The 15769-nt window shown below is 45.6% G+C and overlaps 1 protein-coding gene across 1 annotated transcript in view; it reads left to right on the top strand.

The window, feature by feature from the left end:
* The first annotated feature begins 10310 nt into the window (after nt 1–10310).
* LOC146831266 (uncharacterized) overlaps nt 10311–15769 on the top strand; it is a 241633-nt gene continuing 236174 nt past the window's right edge. Inside the window, exon 1 of the mRNA XM_085603865.1 lies at nt 10311–10391. The gene's annotated coding sequence lies outside the window, so the exon portion shown is untranslated. The remainder of the gene's footprint in view (nt 10392–15769) is intronic.

The following is a 15769-nucleotide window of genomic DNA, read 5'->3' as shown; positions in this document are numbered from 1 at the left end:
CGAGACATCTGGGAGTTAAGAGCTCGGAAGAAGTGGGGACCCGGGCTATAGGGGATGTTGGTAAAAAGGTATAACAATTTGGGAAGAACCACCATCTTAATCAGGGAAATACGCCCTGCCATAGACAGCGGAAGATGGATCCATTTAGTGACATTCTCGGTAATTTTATCTAGCGCCGTCCCGTAATTAGCCCGGATTAGGGTCTCCCGGTCTCTGGTCACCCTGATGCCCAGGTATTTAATCTCCTCCGACTCCCACAGCAATGGGTAGTCCAGGGGGAATGGCAGGGTACTGTCCGTCAAGGGGAATAGGGCTGATTTCGCCCAGTTGATCTGAATCCCGGATATAGCTCCGAATTTAGTGATTTCACGTAACAAAGGGTTCAGATTTTCTTGCGGCTTATGCACGTAGAGGGTGATGTCGTCCGCATATAATGCGACAAGCAATTGGCGCTCTGGATAGATAAAAGAGCGGTGATTGTGGTGCTGCCTGAGTTTAGCCGCAAGGGGTTCAATCGCGATTGCGAACAGTACTGGAGAGAGGGGGCACCCCTGTCTGGTAACCCTGCGGATGGCAAAAGGGGCAGATCGGGCACCATTGAGCAAGACCGCGGCTTGGGGCCGGGTGTACAACAACTTGATCCAATTCAGAAAGCTGAAGGGAATACCCATTCGCTCCAGCAGCGCTAAAAGGTAATCCCACTCCAGGGAATCAAACGCCTTAGTGGCGTCCAGGAAAATTGCAGCAGCCTTACACTGTGGGCTGATATCCTGCAGCACAGCCTGCAACGTGCGCAGATTATGGGCAGTCGCACGGTTAGGAACAAATCCGGCCTGATCCGGAAGGACCAGGCGTTCCATCAGGAGATTAAGGTGGGTAGCCAGTACCTTTGCCAATATTTTAATGTCCACGTTCAGTAGCGATAGAGGCCTGTACGAATCACATTGGTCCGGCGGCTTCCCAGGCTTCAACAAGGACGTGATGAGGGCTTCGCGCATCGTAGCCGGCAGAGAACCCTCCTCCAGCGCAGTATAGTATACATGTTTCAGCACCGGGGCCAGTGCGTGAATGAAGGTTTTGTAAAACTCGATCGGTATACCGTCCGAGCCCGGCGCCTTGCCCGATGCCATGGACATTATAGCATCTTTTATTTCATCTAATTCGATTTCGTGATGAAGAAATTCCTGCTGTGTAGGGCCCAGCCAAGCTATGGCCGTGTCGTCGAGATAGTCATGTAGATTGATCGGCATCGACCTGTGTGTGGTGTAGAGTCTGGTATAATGGTCGGTGAGGACCCGAAGCTGATCCGGGAGATTGCGCTGCGGGATCTCCCGCTCGTCGAGCAGGAAGGCCACGAAATTGCGGTACCTAGGGGGGCGGACAGCCGAGGCTAACGCCCTACCGGGTCTGTCTCCCTCTCCGTATATCCGCGCCACGAACGGTTTCCCCAGAAACTTGCTTTCCCTATCCGCTGCCTCCGTATATTCATTCATCTTTTCTCGGAGCTGTGCGGCCACCGCAGCCCCCCGCGGGAGCCGCGTCAGTTCGCCCTCTAAGCGACGTATCTCGGACTCGAGTTTGTGCAGATCTCCGCGCAAGGACCGAAGGACCCCACCTCCCTTAGCTATGCACCAGCCTCTCACAGTAACTTTGAAAGCTTCCCAGACCGTGGCAATACTGGACACTGAATCCACATTGCGGTCAAAAAACTCCTGTATGTCTTGCTCCAGTTCCGCCCTAAAGACCGAATCCAGGAGATGCGCCGGGTTGAGGCGCCAACTAAGAAAAGGGGATATTGCAACGGGTATGCGCAGCGAAAGGAGGACCGGGGAGTGATCGGAAAGTGTGCGGGTGAGATGTAGTGTACGGCCCACCCATGGAGAGAGACCCGCCGAAAGAAATATGTGCCGAGTAATGTGTACCCTGTCCGAGCGAGGGGTGTGAGTACCGCCACGCGTCTATCAGGTGGTGTTCGTCGACAATGCTTAATAATGTGCGTTGGGTCTGCGTGTAGTGCGACGCTTGAGGGTGTGATCTGTCCGCCGTGGGCCGAAGCGCAGTGTTGAAGTCGCCTCCTATTACGACATGTGCCACTCCCAGTGTTTGTATCTTCCCCACAGTGTGATAAATGGGGCCGGGTCATCCGTGTTGGGGCCATAGTAACAGGCAAAGAGTATTGTGTGTGAGTGCAGTGTCCCCCAGACCAGACAGTACCTACCACCCGAGTCAGCCTCAGTCCCCTCAGGTATAAACCCCACTCCCCGTCGCACCAGAATCGTAACCCCTCTAGCGTAATTAGAGTAGGATGAAAACACCCTACAGGTAGCCCAACGGGATGCAAATAAGGGGGACCCACCCTGTATGAGATGCGTCTCCTGAAGCATGGCAATAGAAACCCCCTGCCTGTCCAAATACCCCAGGACCTGTCTCTTCTTCCTCGGGTTGTTCAACACTCGTACATTCCAGGATACAAGCTGCAATTGCATAGAGGGCCGCGAGTCGGCTACGTCACCCATTCACTCAGACCCAAATATCCGTGGTTGAGAGTCATAGCATATGAAGTCGTGCAGCACTCAAGTTCACCAACATAATAAACTCCCACAACAACTGCCACCTCCCCCCGACTCCAGTTAACTGGCATTGCGAAATCTAAGATCTCAAAAACTAGCCGGAGTCGGTTCCCTCCCACACCGGCAAACCCCACTAGCCGGGTACCTAGCTCCCTCCCCGTCCCTCCCTCCCCGAACAACACCATCCCTAAGAACATGAGGGAAATAACTGACGCCCTCCCCTCACTACGGAAGGGGGGGTATAGGGGTTCGCCCATTAGGGGACGATGCCTAGGGGCACCAAGCCTGCCCTCCCCCTCTCTACTTTCACCCGCTAGGAACCAGGTATATTCCTGGTATCACAATGCGGGACAGAGGCGGGTGACCGGGCACAAGTAATGAAATATTTCAGTTCATCTGACACCTGACCTGTTCATCGGAAATGCCTCACCAGAATGTACTTCTGATAGTCCGAGTATATTCAGCAGCGATGGTCTCTCGCGGCCGGTGTGTCGTCCCAGCACGATCAGTCCTGCTGCGCCAGTGGCGACGGTGCACTCGAGCGCCGCCCTCCCGTATCCTCTCCGACTATGTCTTTTTTATGGGATTTGAGGAAGTCTTCAGCCTGTTGTGGAGTTTGAAAAAAATGCTGTCGGCCTTGGTAAGAAATGTTAAGCTTCGCTGGGTAAAGCATGGCGTAGGGCAGCTCCAGGGCCTGTAGTTTCTTTTTTACCCCGGCGAATTTTCGTCTAGCTTCCTGTACCGAGGCAGTGAAGTCAGGAAAAAAGGATAACGTGGCGTTACCATACACCACCGTGCCAATCTCGCGCGCTCGCCTCAGCACTGCATCCCTGTCTCTGTAGTTAAGGAAGCGCGCCACAATGGGTCGCGGCGGGGCTCCCGGTGGAGGCTTGGCAGCTAAGGATCTTTGGGCCCGTTCCACAATGAGGGATGAGGAGAATGAGTCTGTCCCAAACAGTTCAACGACAAGTTTCTCAATAAAGATTTCCATTTTCCCCGTGTTGGTGGACTCAGCCAGTCCCAGAACGCGGATGTTGTTGCGACGGGACCTCGCCTCCAAATCCTCATTCTTGTCCGCGATGATTTTGAGGAGCCGATCCATCTGAGCCGTTTGCCTGGCAGCGGAGGAGGCCCCGTCCTCCAGGGTAGAGATCCTTTCCTCCGTCTCCTTAATGCGAGTATCATGATGCTCCTGCTTAGCGACAACACTGTCCAACCTGGTATTGATGCTATCTATTTTTTAGTCTATGGACGTCAGGCTGTGCCTCATGCTCACTAGTAGGGATTTCCAGTCTTCGTCGGGTGCCCACGCGGCGGGCGGCTCGCTCCCCGATGCCGGCGCCGTCGCGGACTTCTTCGTAGTCTCGAACGGCAGTGTGGACTGTTTGGCGTCCTTGCGACCCATGTCCAGGGCCGTCCCCTCCAGAGTCCAGCTCCTCCCGGCAGACCAGCCCGTGGACACAGTCCCCAACTCCCTCCAGCTGAATGAATGCAAGCGGGCAGAATCAGGACAAGCGCTGCGGTCCCGAGCCATGGGTCGAGGCTCTCAGCAAGTGGGTTCCCTTCCTCCTCCGTCCCCCGGTCGGTAGCTGACTCTCACTCCATCCCAGCCGCTGCACAGCCCCAGCACTGCCCCGCGTCCAGCGCCAGCATCTACGACACCCCGCCCGACAGGGGGGCCGCAGCAGAGAGAGGGCCAGAGGCAGGAGGGGGGGGAGGTCGCGCCAAGAAGTCCGGCCGGGCCGCGAGCCAAGGAAGAGGCCGTGTCCCCGATTATACTCCGCCAGTGTCCCCAATCCACTGAGGCGCTCGCAGTCAGGTATGAACAGACAGCGCGTCCCGCGCCACACTCGGGCAGGCCGCACCGCGCGGGGAGCTCCTCCCCTCCCCCACGCGGCCCGCAGACCACAGCTATGCGCCGGGGACAGACTAGGCCAGTTCTTCTGTTGTCAGGGGCCGCACACCGCCAGGCCACCCGCACATGGAGTCACAGCGCTAACGGGCAAGTGGGATAATTTTCAGGTCCCCGTAGTGTCCTACCAGCATCGTCCAGATGGGGCCGCCCGAGCCGCGATCAGTCTCGTCGTCTCCTCCGCCTCGACACCAGGAAGTCTCCTCACGACAGGGGCACAGCAGGCTCCGGCATCCCCACAGCGTCCTCCCGAGTCCACCGGTGCACTGCTCTCCCCCGGGGGATGTCCTCATTGCAGCGCAAGGGCCGCAGAAGCCTCGGAGTTTCCCGGCAGGCGACACCTCACCCCCGCCGGTCTCAAAGCAGCCAGTAGCTCCGCCCGGGAAGAGTCGCCGCCGATTTCTCCGCCGTTCGGCAGGGTATCCCAACTCCACCAGCACCGCTGTAATCCGCAGGTATTCAGGCGTCCAGCCAAAGTGTCTATATGCAGGATAGAGTGGTCAGGATGTCCTTAAGGATGTTAAGAATGCCCGGTCGGGCGAGAGCCTTGCTATAGCGCGGCCATCTTGGTTTGGCGCCACCTAGCGCCCCTCGAGTTTAAAGTAGTTTTGAAAGTATTATTTTTCATTAAGAGCTTAGTAAGATCCTTTTAGTTCATGTTATTCAAATTAGTCAATAAATTCAAGTACATTTACAGAAATCTCATTAAAATATGTTTAGAACAAATCATCAAATAATGCGAGCTTCATGAAGGGCAGATACTCTATTCTAAAGAATAGGACCAGAATTTTACAGTTAGTAGAACTCATGAAGCGTTCAAAGAAAAAGAATTAGATAAAATAGAGCATATTGCTCAAAATCCAATTAAAGCTGTTGAACTGCCATTTTAGAGTACTTCATGACACTCAGCCGAGTCTCAATAATTCAAGCAAATAGTCATACAGTTGCAGTAGCAATCTGTTAAATAGAGCATCAATAATAAGATAACAGAAGGGTGTGGCCAAGATGGCGAACGGATAGGACATCTGGATCCCATCTCTCTATCCCTGCCACCGATCTGACCGCACATTACCCTGCATACAGCTTGGTGAGGCCTGGAAGTCGCTGCAGAGGCACCGGAGTTCCCGGTGCCGGTATGAAGAAAAGAAAGTGGCACACAGTAACATTCCTGGTATGCAAGCGGCGGTGACGCCGAGAAGCCTATGCTTGGCCGGCTCCAGGCCCAGCAGAGGCTGCTGCAGAGACCTCCCCCTCCACCCCTCCAGCTGGGAGTAGGAGAACAGCCGTGTCCCCTGTGGGGCTACCTGCGACTGGCAGCTGGAGCTTCGCACGCGTGCAGCTAGGGCGCGAAAGAGATTTGACTGTGACTGGGCCACCGTTGCTGCACGATTTCCCTATAAAGGATAATATTGCCCCGCACAGCCCATGAGAAACAGCCACTTAACTTTTGTGGACAGTCCCCAGTGTTGTTCCAGGATCTATCAGCCATTACCCTACAAAGACAACGTGAGTTAAGGCCTGTCACGCAGCACCTTCGGGATAAGGGATTATACTACTCCTGGGGCCATTCCTTCAGCATTATATTTCGCTTTTATGGTTGACTCCACCAGTTGTGCTCTCTGTACGAGACTTACCAGATGCTTGGATTGGACACAGAAAAAGGTAAACAGAATTCAGACTCTCCCCAGGCCCAAAGATATGGACATTTCTGGGCCAGGCTGCTCTATAATAGCAAACTATCTAACTCAAGATCTTTTTGGCAAACTGTGAATAATTTCAACGGGCAGCAGCAGGCTCCTTGGATCATTCCAATCAAGGAAGATTGTTGGATTATATTTCTTAAGAAACACTTCTTGGCTGGAATGGAACTGGCTCCAGCAACACACACAAAGGCTTATCCTGTCCTGCCACTGCAGATGGCCTAGCACCTCCCTGTAACAAGTCCTTTCTCACAGTACACCAGACAGTATGGCCTAAAACAGGGGTGCGTGTTAGCCCCACTTCTTTTCCATCTAGTTGACCTCTCCCCTGCTCTTGGTAAAACTATCAGCCATGCTCCCAGGTTCTGCATCTTTGCTTTAAACCATCTTTTATATGCGTACAGTGTAGTCTTATGCAGCTTTGAACAATCTTTTATATGCATATCATGTAGTCTTATGCACCTTTGAACCATCTTTGATATGCGTACATTGTAGTCCTATGCAGCTTTAAACCATCTTTTATATGTGTACAATATAGTCTTATGCAGCTTTGAACCATATTTTATATGCGTACAATGTAGTCTTATGCAGCTTGACCAAACTGCCTGGGCTGCTGCGATTACATATTTTCGTGTATGTTTGCATTTAAAATATTTTGGCCACTTGCACTTTAACCTAGCTGCCAGGGTGGTAGCTAGGGAAGTCACTTGACTAGATAGCACACATGCACGTCAATAGCAGCTTCATGCTTGCAATTTAACTTACCGTTGCCCCCATGGGGTTTTGAGGAAACAGCTCAAGTGGGCGATGGTGTCAGCCAAGTAACATCAATTAAGTATCAGCTTTTGCCCTTTTGGTTCTCTCGCGTTATGGTCTGGTTTTTATGAATTGTATGATTGAATCTTCTTTGTAAGATTTTAATTAAATGAATACAAATAAAGATTGATTTGATTTGATCTGTCTCTCTCTCGTTCCCCACACTGGCATTGCTTTCCCACTCACTCTTGTAGTTTCCAAAGTAAGGAAATGAGGGGGATATGTACTAAGAAGTGGCGGAGAGTGTTGTTAGCCTCTGTGGCTTAATGACATGCTCTGCCACTTCTGAAGTGCAAGGCTGCACCATATTTACAAGAATGTGGTGCAGCCTTGCGTTTCCCCCTGCGATGGCACTAGGTTTAACAACTTAGCCCCAATGCAGGAACCCTTGCACCAGAGTGCAAGGGTGTCTGAATGCAGGGGAGAAATGTGTATGTGTAGGAAGTTGTCCCTTCCTGCACATAAACAATCCTAAAATGCCATTCTGTCACTTTTATGTGTGCTGCTTCATGCAGCTAACATAAAAGTGACAAAATGGCATTTTTTAAAGATTTGTTTATGTACAGGAAGGAACACCTTCCTGTACATAAACAAACTTTGGCATTTTGCTTTTTCCATGTGTGCTGCACAAGGCAGATACAATGGGTGTTGCGGTGGAACGCCCACCCCAACACCTTCTGCTCGCCCCTTTCATGCTAACCATGGCGTGAAAGGGGACCTTTTCTACATGGCAGCTTTAAGCCACGTTTAGTGGCTTAACGCTGCCTTGTACATAAGGCAGGGCCCCTATCGCCACGGGAACGTCACAAAAAGTGACTTTCCCATGACGACAGGGGCTTGTACATATGCCCCTGAGCGTCTTGTTGTCTACACTTGGAGGTAGTGCTGCATTTGGCGATAGGGGCTTGTACATATGCCCCTCTGTGATCTTATCCAAGCACATGTGAGACTGAAAACATGTACACAAAGCTATAGGTTTGAAATGTCGGAAAACACAGGGGGATATGAACAATGAAGTGGCGGAGCGAGTTGTTAGCCTCGTTGGCTTAACGACATGCTCCGCCACTTCAGAAACGCAAGGCTGCACCATATTTACAAGGATATGGTGCAGCCTTGTGTTTCCCCCTGCAATGGCGCTAAGTTTAACAACTTAGCGCCAATGCGGGCACCCTGCACCAGAGTGCAAGGGTGTCTGTGTGCCGGGGAAGATTGGTTATCTGTAGAAAGGTGTCCCTTCCTGCACATAAACAATCCTAAAATGCCATTTTGTATCTTTCATGTGTGAGGCTTCATGCAGCACACATGAAAGTTACAAAAAGGCCTTTTTTTAAAAGGTTTGTTTATGTGCAGGAAGGGACACCTTCCTGTACATAAACAAACCAGTGCATTTTGCGTTTTCCATGTCTGCTGCACAAGCAGCACACATGGAAAAAGCAAAAATTAGGAGAAATAATGCATTTCTCCTATTTTCCCAACGTAAAAGCAGGATTTTCCTGGTCTTAATTTTGGCTCCGCCTCCCATGTACCCCGCCCTTGTACATAGGGGGCAGCGTCAAATACAATGGGTGTTGCGGTGGAACGCCCACCACAACACCCACTGCACGCCCCTTTCACGTTAACCATAGCGTGAAAGAGGGCCTTATGTACAAGGCAGCATTAAACCATATTAAGTCGCTTAACGCTGCAAGGCAGGGCCCCTATCGCCACGGAAACGTCACAAAAAGTGATGTTCCCGTGGCAATAGGGGCTTGTAAATATGCCCCTGAGCCTCTTGTTGTCTACACGTGGAGGTAGTGCTTCATTTGTGGTGTCGAAGGAGTGAAGCTGAACCACTTTGTCCACCAGCCAGCAAACATGAGCTGGTGGGCATGCTCAGATGTAGAAAGAGTGCACTGCATGCTCAGAGACAAGCTCAAAGCAGCAGCAGACATGAGACCAGAGAATAAATAGAGATAAAAGAAGGATTAAATATGAATTTTAAATATACATCAAAATATTATCAATATTAATTTTACTGAATTTAATTTTTGCTGACAGTATGTAGGCTATATTGCAAAACTTGTCAGCAATTGAAATCACTGTAAAGGCTGCTTTGGTAAAAAAATAAAAAACTGTGGAACTCCAGGAACTGCATTTTACCCCTCACAAAAATAGAGGCCAGCCAGGTAAAATCACTCAGGCTGAGCCCTAGTGTGAATGGTCCTCTGTCAGAGTGGGGGTTGCTCATGTGTGGAACCACTTGCACTGCTCACCTGCCTTTCTACAAGTCTAAATGATGATAATAATTGGTTTCCACTGCAGTAGCTTTATACATTTCATTTTGCTTGTCACAAAGATGGATTTCAGAGGAGCAAGCGTTGGCCCCGGTGTGTGGTGGCACTGCTCACTTGCTCTGCAGGCAACCTAGCCCTAGACGATTGTAACTGTGGGATTTCACTGGAATGTAGGGACGCTTCCCAGCCCATGAATTGCCATAGGAGCAGTCCATAGGTGAATTGATACACCTAATGCTCTAATGAACAAGCTGACCAATGAGATCAGTAGAGAGGATACTCCACGGGCTGATCCAAAATTTGACTGACACTTCAAACAAGCAGCCGTGAAGCAGACTGACCCATTAGCAACCAATGGCTGGTGGAGGTGTTCCAAAGCCCTTATCGCTATATGTGTTGTGTTCATGACATAATCTCTAGAAAACTATGTTGTGGTCCACCAAATATTAGACAAAGATGCTTCCTGTACCGCTACAGGTTTGACGGATTTAACACATCACTGCAATCAAAACGTAGACAACAATTGAAATGACGTTGTTAAGTTTTTTTAAGGTTTAATCTGTGAACAGCTAGATGGATGGAAATGAGAAATATGAGTTTTGAAAAATAGACATAATAGCACACAATACCCTGTAATTAAGAAAACAACGGACATAAAAATGACACAATCACTGATATGATATATATCACTACCAACGATTTGATCCATGATATCACATTTGACACCATCAGTGAGAGGTTGCTCAATGCAGGAGACGTGGAAAAAAGGATGGAGCTACAGGAAAGGGAAATGAGGAAAAGCAAATTCAAGAGCCTGGTGTTTTTTACAACATGGAAAATCTTGTGCGTCAGTCTGTAGGTCAAAGTAAATGAAACGAAAGACGTGAATATTTGCATGAATATTTGCATGGAGATGTCTAGAAATATTTGGTGGCACTGGGCCAAAGGTATGCTCTTCGTGTCCCTTCTGGCGACAAGTTTATTGCTCAAGCCTTCTTTTAAGTGATTGTCTGGTGAACGAGAGGTGTGGCTGATGTCACTTAAAAAGACCCCAACGGCCATGAAGCTCCGAACAGACGGGATCTTCTCTTCCAATTGCATTTTTGCTTCAAGGTACAAGGTAAGACAATGGGTTTACATTGACACAAGAATTGTGTAAGAGTGCCACGGGGCTGGGTTTTTTTACAGTTGTTTTTCTGGTTAGACTCGTTTCCCTCGCCTGAATTCACCTTCACTTATTTTAAAGAATGTAGTCTATATTAGTGCTCCTTGAACAACACTTTTATCTACTTTGCTTTTTACAAACCCGCGGTCACATCACTATTTGCCGTTGAAAGAAAGGGAGAGCCATCAGCACTTGTCCTTATTGCATAATTATTTGGGTGCGACCTTACAATGCCACAGACACATAATAGGTAAAGTAAGGGAAAAATAATGACAGTAAAGGTGTGCATAAGATATGTGAACCAACCCTAGACAAAGAGCCCTTAATTTGCAATACAAATGATATTGTCATGTAACAACAATTTAACAAAACCACTAGTCAAACTTCACGTGATATTTATTTTCCTCTTTTTTATTTAGATTTTGAATATTTTTTTTATTTTTTTGGGGGTAAATGAATAAATATTCTATTTCTTTCTTTGTATCAAAATTGTTAAATGTTTTGTTAATACACAAAAATATGCAAGGGCATGAAACATGAATATTCATAAAGGTTATGAAAATATCTTTTTCACAAAATTGTTCACAAGACTAACAAAATTACAAAAACACAAACATTTGACATCACCTAATTAATAATGATGATTTGTTAATGATAATTATCTTCACAGTTATAGACACGAGAAAATATGACAACAACCAATGGATAATGACGACTATTGATGATAATTGTCTCCACAACGCGTTTCGGCATGTGCCTTCATCAGGTGTCCACTCTTTACAATTTCGCTAAATGAGAAGACAAACACTTAATTGATAAGTCAATCCACAGAAACACGAGTTGGTCCACAAAATAAACATATAGCACACAAGTATAGATATAACTGATACTGGGTGTTAAGAGATTCCAGTGCAGTTGGCCATGAAGAACATCTGATTACCAAACCCAATGTGAAAAAAACAGTATACAAGAATAATAATAAATATATGAAAGGAGAATAGCACCTAACACCCGTGAAAGGAGAAATAAAAATAGAAGTGAAAATGTACCCGGGGTTATGAGCAAAATGAAGATGAAAATAAAGGACTCGAGAGTGAACCAGATAAAAGAAATATAAGACAAGCCAAGTTTACCTTAATGTCGACTTTACATAAGCAGAAATAAGACTAATAGCACTATGAAGCATAAATGATCACCCAGAACTGGGGTCCAATCTGATAAAAGAAACAAGTAAAAAGGAAAAAAACAGGATGTGGTGATAAGACAAGTGTTATAGATTGTATCTAAATGTTACTTGTACAAACTCCATGAAAAGGGATATACCTTAAAACAGTTGATAATCTATATTATCGCTCGAATTGCAATCATGGAGTGCTAAATGTGCACATAGCGGGATTTATCAAAGCTGTCTTGAATATATAACACGATGAGTAAATACTTAGAGTATTATTCATCCTGCAAAGAAGAAACCTATGTGTATGTAAATGGTCTTAAATACGATAGAATACTTTATATGAAAGTATTGTCTGTTATGACAAACAAAAAAGACTAACCTTGTGTCAATACTTCAGGTAAGGAATTGATACCGAATTTTGAATCCGTTCTAAAGGCTAGCAACTGATTGCAATATGCTTTCTTTAGTCCTTGAATAGAATGCTACTGAAAAAGTGAAAGAAAGGATATATCAGAAATAATATCTATAGTCCATAAAATTCAAAGCATGTGCAACATGCTAACATAAGTTCCCCTAATTCCAAACCAGTTTACATAATTAGATGCATGAAGTTACGTAAATATAACCTCAGCGTTCTGTAGTATGCGCAGTAATCGCAAGCCTAACTTCCCAATATTACTTGTTCTGACTGTGATGATGTATATGAGAATACGCAACAAGACACAGAGAGAGAATTCCTCCAAATGAGGGTTAGCAACAGATAATGTATTTAAAGTCAGTTATATATAATTGTCGCATTCTCATGCTTAATCATGTTGCCAATGTGTCTATAGAAATACACAACAGAACACATGCATCGATGTAACATAAACATGCATGTAGCGCATTCTACATAACCATAATGAAACCAAAAATAATCCGTAAGACACTCGCCGGAAAATGGAGACTCCTACAGATGTACTGATGTGAATGAGTGCCAACCCAATCGAATTGTACTAGAGCTGAGCAAACAAATGAAACACAAACGCTAGAATATTAACGGGTCTTAAAAGAGGGAAGACATTTTTTTTTTGAATACCGAAGAGAAAATAGAATGAAATGACCCTAAGGCACTAAATATACCAACTAAAAACGCAACAGAATGGAGCATTAATTTCACTTACTTTCCGAGAACGAGTGAACGCATAAGTTCTGGCGCGAAGCTAATTCACTAGCGCCGATCTTTATTTAAACGTACTCGACGCAATGGGCGTATACCAGACGTCAGACAGTCAGGTAAACAGGTATGGAAAAGGAAAGGGGACTGGTGGATGAACCGATTACTATTGTATGATTGACGCCATGTTGGAAAGGGGACTGGCATGAAAAGAATAGAATAATGACCCGTAACGTGCAAACTGATAATGATAAGAAGTGCTAATATAATGAATGCAATACACCATAATGAATAACGTGTATATTATCAAACTAATAATGAGGAGTATAATATAAAAAAATTAAAAAAATATACCAGATTGAATGGCATATTATGACTACCAATTAGTTGATATAAAAGAATCAACAGGCAACACATGATGTGCTAATTATAGCCAAAGCATACAAGGTATACTGTAATGGTGAACAAAAATAAACAAGCATTTGCAATGCAATAGGTCTCGCATTTGCAAGAGTTAGAGCTCTTGGCATTGAAAATGACAATGTTTTTTACCTTTGTTTTTTTTGTATGCAATGGAGTGATGTTTGCATAGCGCTATTGCCATTCGTATGACCTTTCGGCGCTGGAGAACCAGAAAGTGGGAAAAAGGTTATGAGGGGGGGATGACCAGAGTAATATGCAGGCTGGTAAAAAAAATACCATCATCCAGGAAATAGCAAACACTCATAGGGAATGCAAGATTAAGTAAAGGTTGTGAAATGTAAGCAAGAACAACATAGTTAAAAAGGTCCCCACCACCTTTTATGGCTCCTTTTTAAATTAAAATGGGCAAGTATGTCATGCACTGAGAAGACCTAAAAGGTTGAAAATGAACATTAGTAAAAGGTGTTTAGTACAAGGCTGTCAAGGTACTTAGGTCAATAAAAAGAACCCCTTTGGGTCAATCCACATTTACCACATCACACTTGCACACGGAACCTCAAATCACCAATGTGAGAACAGCGGACGGAGGTACAAAGTAATCACAAAATAACTCTAGTGTAAAAGATACAAAATAATCAATAATAAAAATACAAGTATCTAAATATCAGTGTACATCACACAACATACATTTAATATTTAAAAAGATAGTTTCCTATCTAAGCTACATATAGCAATAAAATCACACAAAATTTTAGAAAATAATATTGGCCTAATACACAATGAAAAATCAAATGCTGCTGAAAAGAATTGGGAAACCAGGTAGGAAGAATACTTCCAAATCACAGAAAAGTACTACTTGATTAGAAATAAATCAATTTTAATCATCTCAAACATTATTCCATAGATCATATGTAATACAATTGTTCATAAAGATTTGGAGTAGACTTTTCTTCTCATTGCATCTCGACGCGTTTCGGTGGGCACTAGTATATGGGCATCACCTTCTTCAGGAAAAACATATATAGTTCCCAATACCAATTTTAAAAATTCTAACAGATGTCTAGTTTATATGAATGCGGGCATAAATCGTCTCCAAGAGCAACCTATCCCGATATGAAGGTGCCAATAATTTCAATACCTCAAGTAAGTATCAAACTAAACTGGCTATTATTGCGATATCTATCAGTTAAGTAAGGTACGTAGACAGCAGGTCGAAAGAATCACACGGGTCTCTCACCACATATTGAGGGGTGTCGTTATTTATGATATCACCAAAGCTTCTAGAGTCCGGTGTTAACATTGCGAAAGTAAAACAGACCATGCAGATGTTTGACATTGAGCTATATATGTGTAAACAATAAAGCGATCCTTGAGAATGTCAGCAACTAAGAAATCACCTGAAAGCACTTAAATCATTTTGTAGGGTTAACTTTGTATCCCTAACTTAAAAGAAGCTTGAATTCTATGTGGCTGAACGTCAATCAACACGCGATTTGCTAGTGTCATTAATTGGCATGCTGTAGGGATTTAATCCTCCCAAATTTGTCATGCGGAAGTCATCTAGCAACTGAAAACGGAGCTTCAATACACCATAGATAAAAAAAATTATAGTGTCAGTGATACCAGTAAATTCATTTCATCAGCCCAAATATTAAACAAATCGTTCATCTCATTATACAATTCCAGTCACGGTCACATCTGCAGTCAGTGGCAAGAGTTAACACACAGGTGAACGAAGAAAGGAACATCCCAGTGGCTGCCTGGAGTCTTCTACGGCAGAGGCAGGCAGCCCGTCCATAGCATGCAAGCCACAGAAATCCTGAGTGAAGCACCAGCCACAACTGTCATTTATTTGTCCTCCATCGTGCAAAACAATATTTAAAAAGAAAATGCAACCGCAGCGGCTGTGGAGTTACCACTAAAGAAACTTTTTACTCCTCATCAAAAATACAATGCATCGCAGCTCTGCATAGTAACACGTAAACACCAACATTCTAGTAGAACACTCACATGTTAAACAAGCATTGGAAATGCATTTGTCTGGTCCTGCCGCCGTACATGCATGCTCCAAGGCTGGGGAAGTGGGATGAGGGGGGCTGGAGCAGGGGTGGGCTGAAGCAAGGCATTCCTTAGCAGTGTGCAAGCAACTTAAAAAACACAAGCATTTGCAATGCAATAGATCTCACATTTGCGAGAGTTAGATCTACTGGCGTAAATGAAAAGGTCTTTTACCTAGGTGTTTTGGTGTGGAATTGTATTATGTGTTTGGATTGGAATTGTGTGGGGTGGAATTGAGTGGTGTGCAGTACATTTGTGTAGTGGAATAATGTGGTAAGGTGAATAGATAGGGGTAAATGCTGCACAGACTAAATAGAAAGGAAGATATAGAGAGGTAGTTTGCGCACATAGAGGTGAACAAACTCCTTACAGAGAAGCAGAGAGTGTGAGAGAAAAAGAGAAAGTAGGGGAGAGCAGGCAACAGATGGGAGGGAGCGCCTGGGTACGCAGAAAACACCCCATCAAGAGGAGGAGAGCGTGGGTTTGAGGGACAAACATTGAAAAGGCATGTAAAAATGGGGC

The sequence above is a fragment of the Triturus cristatus genome, chromosome 5_1 (genome assembly GCF_964204655.1).
Source record: "Triturus cristatus chromosome 5_1, aTriCri1.1, whole genome shotgun sequence".
Classification (NCBI taxonomy): Eukaryota; Metazoa; Chordata; class Amphibia; order Caudata; family Salamandridae; genus Triturus; species Triturus cristatus.
The sequence above is the reverse complement of the archived record's forward strand: the minus strand, read 5'-3'. Positions and strand labels throughout refer to the sequence as shown.